The sequence below is a fragment of the Gorilla gorilla genome, chromosome 6 (genome assembly GCF_029281585.2).
Source record: "Gorilla gorilla gorilla isolate KB3781 chromosome 6, NHGRI_mGorGor1-v2.1_pri, whole genome shotgun sequence".
NCBI lineage: Eukaryota > Metazoa > Chordata > Mammalia > Primates > Hominidae > Gorilla > Gorilla gorilla.
This window is the reverse complement of record NC_073230.2, coordinates 151,058,171-151,065,937: the sequence shown is the minus strand read 5'-3', so window position 1 is coordinate 151,065,937 and position 7,767 is coordinate 151,058,171.

The window sequence follows — 7,767 nt, the reverse complement described above, 5'->3', positions numbered from 1 at the left end:
CTGTGTGTGTGTGTGTGTGTGTGTGTGTGTGTGTGTGTGTGTGTGTGTGTGCGTGTATCTTTTATGTTTATATGTGTATATACATATTTTTCATTGTTCTGGAAGCCTGTGGTCTCCTCATTCTATCTTTTGTTTTCCCTCTTTCAATAGATGTATGACTGTAAACCATTCTCACTCTACTCTAAGAAAAAAACAGCTTTGCATGCATGGCAATGGCTGGCAACTGGATTCCTTCCACAGAGGTGGTGAGACTGGAGACAGACTTGATGAGGCCTGACTCCTGCTCCAGCTGACCACTGGCCTATGCAAATGTGTTCTCCATAGTGTGAGATCTCCTAAGTACTGGGATATCGGTTGAAATCTAAATTTCAATATGTTGATCCAAATTTTTTAAAACACTGAACAGGTCAAACTAAATACAGCTGCATACTGAGTGCAATCTATGGGCCACCAGTTTGCAACCTCTCTCCAATGGGGTGTGAGAGTGTGTTTCTGCATTCAAGCACTTGCTTGCAAGGGATAAGGAACTGAGACAGAGAACTGTGAAATAAACTCTTTAAAAGATGGTATTTTGGCTGGGTGTGGTGGCTCACGCCTGTAATCCCAGCACTTTGGGAGGCCAAGGCAGGCGGATCACCCAAGGTCAGGAGTTTGAGACCAGCCTGGCCAACATAGTAAAACCCTGCCTCTACTAAAAATACAAAAATTAGCCGGATGTGGTAGTGCATGCCTGTAATCCCAGCTACTCAGATGGCTGAGGCATGAGAATCGCTTGAACCCAGGACGCAGAGGTTGCAGTGAGCCAAGATTGCACCACTGCACTCCAGCCTGGATGACAGAGTGAGACTGTCTCAAAAAACTAAATGAATAAATAAAAATGATGCTATTTAGGTTGAGTAACCCAGAATATAATGATAGATTATTGTATTCTGGTGTCATTTTTCTGTGGAATTCTTCTGAAGAAAGTCAAATGTCTAGACTAGAGAGGATAGACCCTTTCCTCTTACCAGGCATCCCATTAGACCACAGGGCTCTGAGCACTCTGCATTAGAGGGAGTGGAAGTTGGGCTATAAATCACAAATTCTAACAGCCACATCCCTGAGCAATTTTAGGTTGAATCTGGATTGTACTTTACTTTTATTATTGGTTCCTGAGTCACATTTCACCATCAAAACCCTAGATGTTTATCTATGATCATCTAGGATTTAGAATATTTCAACAAATATTTTAAAGACACTTAATATTTTGTTTCCTTCACAGATTTTTCTACTTAGAGGCTCCCATAATATTTCTTTTTTAAAGAAATCCGAAATGATGTCTAGGTTTAGATTTCCTTTCATTGATTTTGCCTAATTTCCAGCTTTTTCACTTATATTTTCTTTCACAATTACTTTGATTATTGCTGTTCTTATATGTTATTTTTTCATGCTTTCTCTTTTGCAAGCCACAGAATGTATAAGGATCGGTTGGATCTAATATTAATATCTCTCTTTCTTTCTCCTCTACTTGTATTTCTTTTTCACTTTTTCTCTGAATTCCAAATTAATATTTCAATATCTTCTGATGTACTTATTTTCTTTCTATTGTATCCAATCAGCTATTCAGAGCCCTTCACTTCATTGTTTTTTTAAGCCAGCAATTAAATCTCAAAGTGTTTGTCGGTCCATTTCATTATATTAAGTCATATCTCTTTCATAGAGTTAGTGTTTTCTAAAATCTTAATAAAAACATATGAGGTGTTTTCTAACATTTCCTACGTCTTGTAATGATTTTGTTTCACAGATGGATATTGGATCTCTTTCTTCATAATGCTCATCTTATTTTGAGTTACTGTATTCTCGCATACCCATTGTTTTTTCCACGTGTTAAACTTTGAAGTGAGAAATGAGAGAGTTTTGCCCATATTCAAAGTCCTGAAGCCTAGTGATGGGTTCTGATAGATATTGCAAATACCACATCTTAGAGGATTTGATCAAGGAAAATGGGGGAAGTTTTATATTTACTCTAGTTCTGTGTTGCCAGGCTAGAGACCAACTGAGCAGGAAGTATGACCACTGAGCATAGTGTTTCTTTGGCTTGGTGTTGGGACAGCCTTATATTAATGGGGTAATGTCATCATAATCCAACTGGAATGACTGTTCTCTGCAATAGGATTCCCAATTCATTTAAGGAGTCACTGTACAAAATAGAAGCCAAGTGCATCTCTGCTGCTTGTAGGCTCCAGAACCATACAGCCTTCCTGCAAGCTCTAAATCAGCCTGTCTCCAGGCCCCACAGCCTCCCCTCACCTCAAAGCTCTGACACATCAGGTTCAGGTATATATAATAGAGTTCTACTAGACGTTCCTTCTAATTATTCCCAAAGCAGCCTTTTTCTGTGGTTTGTATGAATTCTGGTGCGTTATATTATCTGAGCAGCAATTTCCTTTAAAATATATAGTTTTATTAATATGGTAAGGGTGAATATAAGTTAACTCTATTTACAAACTAGGGGATGGTTTGTTATTATTTAAAGTACTATAATCACAATGCATTCTCCAAGGTGGTTATTTGAGATAGAAAGATTTAATCAGGAATGAATACTTTTGGAGATGGTCTGGCACTTAAATGATCATTCTTGAACACTATGACAGCAAATTTGTCAACTAGTATAAAGACTATTGCACAAATTTTTGATTGGTTAGAAATATTTTTTAGGCCTTACCGTGCTCTCACAAATAAAGATTTAGATTACAAGTCTAAAAGCCTAACTCCATGGTGCAGTGTTCTGAGCACTGTGGATAGGCTGGAGCTTCAACAGTGAAGAAGACAGACTCAGCCCTGCCTTCCTGACTTTACAGAGTCTAATAGGGGAAGCAAACAAGTGCATTATCATGCAATAAGTGCTCCCAAGGAAAAAATACATGATATTATGCGACACCAAAGATAACAGTCACTAAACCCAACTGGGCCAGGGAAATAGAATTGGCAAGAAAGTTTTTCTGAAAAGATGAGACCTGAAGGGTGAGCTCAGCCCTGAAAGATGAGTCAGAATTATTTAGTCAAAGAGGATATAGGAGTATATGTGTGTGCTTGGAAGACAAGTGGTGCCGTTAGTGCTTTGCACATATTATGTGCTCAATAAACATGTGTCAGATAAATATTTAAAGAGTTGGATCCAGGAGCGAGTACATAAAAAACTAGAAGTTTAATGTCACTAGCAGACAATGGTAGGGTAGATGTGGTGTCATGAGAGGTACAGAAGAACCAGCACATGGTCCTCATTGCCCAGAAGAGTATCTGGTTCATGGCAGCACTCAGCAACATTTGCTAAAAGAATGAACATGCAAAGACTTAAAGACCATGTTAAGGGGCCAAAGCCTTGTCCTAAATGCAATAGAAAGTTACTAAAATGCTTAATTATGGAAATTATATAATCAAGTTTGCATTTAGATCATTCCGACTAAAGAGTGGAGAACTATTAAAGGCAAGATTATGGCAGAAATGTTTCTTTGGAGGTTACTGAAGGAGTCAAGGAGAGGGCCAAGGGGTAGCAGAGAGAAAATAGTAAAGAGGATAGATTTGATAGACTTTGAGGAGGTAAAGTCACCATGACTTGGAGTTTTATTAGATGGTGTATTAGGGTTCTCTAGAGGGACAGAACTAATAGGATAGATGTATATATGAAGGGGAGTTCATTAAGAAGTATTGACTCATACTATCACAAGGTGAAGTCCCACAGTAGGCTGTCTGCAAGCTGAGGAAGAAGGAAGCCAGTCAGAGTCCCAAAACCTCAAAAGTAGGGAAGCTGACAGTGCAGCCTTCATCTGTGGTCGAAGGTCTGAGGGACCCTGGCAAACCACTGGTTTAAGTCCAAGAGTCCAAAAGCTGAAGGACTTGGAGTCCAATGTTTGAGGGCAGGAAGCCTCCAGCACAGGAGAAAGATGAAGGCCAGAAGACTCAGCCAGTCTAGTCCTTCCATGTTCCTCTGCCTGCTTTTATCCTAGCCGTGCTGGCAGCTGATTAGATGGTGCCCACCCAAATTGACAGTGGGTCTGCCTCTCACAGTCCACTGACTCAAATGTTAATCTCCTTTGGCAACACCCTTACAGACACACCCAGGAACAATAGTTTGCATCCTTCAATCCAATCAAGTTGACACTCAATATTAACCATCATAGATGGGATGGAATGAGAGAAGCCAAGGATAATACCCACACTTCATGATTCAGGCAACTAAACAAATGGTCTTTACATTCAGAGACATGGAACATAAGAGAATGAACATGTTTTGGCCATGGTATAGCAATTAATACATTTTGGGAAATGGTGACTCTGGGGTGTCTGCGAAGCACCTCAATGAAAAATGTAGCTAGTCAGAGATATATAGATCTGAAGCTCTCTGATAAAGATTTAGGAATCAACTTCATGAACATGGTGATTAAAACCATGAGATGAAGAGAGGAGGGATAACTACTAAATTTGAGGAATAGGCAGAGGAGAAAAATAATAAATGGAGAGGCCAGGGAGAAGGGAAGAAAGTCAGGAGAATGTAAAATTGTGGAGACCAAGAAAAAGATTATACAATGTAGGCCAATGTGGGCCTCTGCCACAAGTGGCATAAAGACTGAAAGGAGCCCATTTAATTCATCGAGTAGGAGTCAGCACTTAGTGATGTGGTCATAGTGGAACTCAGACTGGCGTGAGCTGAGGAGAAAGCAGGAGGTGAGGAAGAGGTGGCTGTGAAAACTGGCAATCCATTCAAAAATTCTGACTGTGAAGATAAGGGGAAACATCAGGTCTCTTTCAAATCTTCAGGTTTTCTCACTAAATTGCCTGAGAGAATTCCAGCAATATACACTTAAGGAAATATATATATACTTACATATGTACATATATATATATAAATAAATATATATATATGCTACTAATAAGGCTCAAGAGACAGTACTAGTCTTTATCATCTTGAGATACAAAATAAAGTTTTGTCTGTAAATATTCATGTTGATACCACTTGAAACTCCAATTAATGAATCATAGGATGTCCTTTCTTCTTTTGGTTTCCTTTCTTGGTACCCCATGGACACCTAATCCAAATGTGGCAGTTACAGTTCCTACTTTGACAAAGTCTGATCAGTCCACCAAGTTGGTATTGTTGCTGCCACTGTCACCATAGGGTAAACATTCTGAAAATAGCAGTCCAGCTGTGTGGTGCCATAGCCCATCAGCATCAACAGCTGATCCTGGGAGCTGGATTAAGAAAACTTTATAGATCTTCTTTTTGCTCTTGTTAGGATAGGAGAGCTTTTAATGACTATCCATGTCAATACACACACACACACACACTGCACACTGCCATTTTCCCCCACAAAACACACACGATATACCCAGAAGTCTTGTTTAGCCATATACTGTGTCCCTTCCAAATTACCTACAATTGTGGGCATGGTCTTCTTAACTCTTTGGTAATTACAATGTAGAGCTGACTCCGTTGTCTGCTCAGGCAATTATAATATTGCATAATACAGTCCCTAAAGACTTAGCATTTCCAACTTAATGTCACATGAAGATTGCCAAAGTTAAATTTCAGTTTTACTCTTTAATAAAACTTTTTTCTTTATTTTAAGGACTCAGCCTAGTGAAAAAAATCTAATTTGACTCACTAAGCAGAGAATTTGTTATCCCAGTCTGTAACAACTGATTAAAAATTAGTGAATTCCTGGTTTTTTCCCCAAAAAACAATGTGTGGGTATTTCCTTACAATTGTGTGACTAGAAGCCCCTTTCTTATTATTTTCCCAAAGCAATGGGCATGGGCCCCCAATGCTATTGACTTCATCTCTAGTAACCCCTCAGTGGCATTTGCCATTGCAGATATTGGCTTTTTTTTTAGCAAGGTTTCTGATAATATCGAGTTTAAGAAAAGCATTGCAGTCCGAAGCCTTGAACAAGAATTTAGATTTTTCTTTAGATTTTCTAGCAGAGCAGAGGTGTCCCACGATGCATCAGAGTACTACCCCCAAAACTTCTCCGGACATCCTTTTATACTATGACATTTTCTTCTGTTTTGATGGTATTTGAAAGATCTCTTATACCTCTTTGTTATAAAAGATTCACTTGCTATCCAAGTGTATATATTTTATTAAGTTATTCAGAAAGTCTCTGTTAAAAACTTTCTAAATAATAATAACCAAGTCTCCTGATTCCCATACTTCCTAACATAGCTGGCATAATTGGCCATATTTATTGTCCAATAAATATGTGGATCCTTCTGGATAGCAATCTAGGGTCTAGAAGTAATTACCTTGTGACCAGATAAATCAGGTTCAATGAGATTTTTCAAAAACACAGAGGATTATCCAAGTAAAACAAAACACAACTTTAACGTTCCAAAGCCCTCCAAATGTACATGTCTTTTGATCCAGCATTTACATTTCTGATAACTTAGCCCAAGAAAGTTATTAAGGACATGTAAAAGGATGCATGCACTTAGCTGTTCACTGTGCATTGGGAAAATAGTTAGAAAAGTTTTAGAAAATAGTTAGAATACTAAGGATTTATGTTTAAGATGCTGAGTATCACGCTATTGAAATTACAAGCATTATCTTGCTCATTTCTCGGAACAATCCTATGTGATATTTACTATAATTACTCCTATTTATAGATAAAGAAATGGAAGATAAAGAGACTCAGTAACTTAATCAAGGATGTTCAGCAAGTGAAGGTCAGCTCCAGGAATCAAAAGCAGGACTGATTTTTAAAACTTTGTTCTTGTCCACCACACTTTACTAGAAGATTTATGGTTATGCAATTGTTAAAGAAATAATATACTTTTACACCTGAATAAATAAATCATATAGTTTTACACCTGAATGCTATGCACATATTAAATAATACATTATCAAAATCTATATTTTGACATGAAAAGATGTATATAACATAGTGTTAGCTTAATCTTGAGCAGATAGATTACAAAACAATATGTACAATATGTTCCCATTGTTCTATGTGAACCAGTGTTTTTCTGTCTATCTATCTATCTATCCATCTATCTTTCTATCTACCTACTCATCTTGAAAGGATACACCCTGAGGTGCTAGCAATGACTATAACTAAATGTACAAGGTTATAAATGTTTTTGTTTTCTCAATTTTCCTTGTTAATATTTTCCAGCCATTTTTTTGTCATGAGCACAGTAGCTTTCATAGTAGGGAAAATAAAAGCAAATTTTCAAATTTAACATGCAATTAAAAACTCCTTGACAATAGGACTTGAGTATTGTTCACCCCAGCCCACTGCTGTATCCAGCAGAGCGCCATGTTCAAGAAACACTGAAGAGCCACCATGAGGTCTGGAAGGTGAGCAGGTGGTGCCAGAGAGGAGTCCATGATAAAGGGGAATGAGCAGAGCTCCAGCAAATGGAGCAAATGGAACAGCAAGAACCTGCTCATTCATATTAGTGTCTTCAACTGGATTTCTTAACATTTTTAACTTGACATAATTTCAGACTTGCAGAAATGTTGTAAGGAAAGTACAAATAACTTCCAGCTACCTTTTATCCAGATTCAATGTTTGTTAAAATTTTACTACATTTCTCTTCCCACTGTATTTCAAGGAGATTTAGACACAGAGGAAGGGTGAATCTGTGTTGAGGTATTTTGTTTTCCAAATTGTCCTTAAAATGTTCCTCTGCATTAGAACTCTCCTGGCAGGAAGTCTGCTCTTGCCACCACTAGGGCTAGAGAGTCTCTTCCCTTCTTTGCCCCGCCTGCTCCCTTTGCCAAGAACC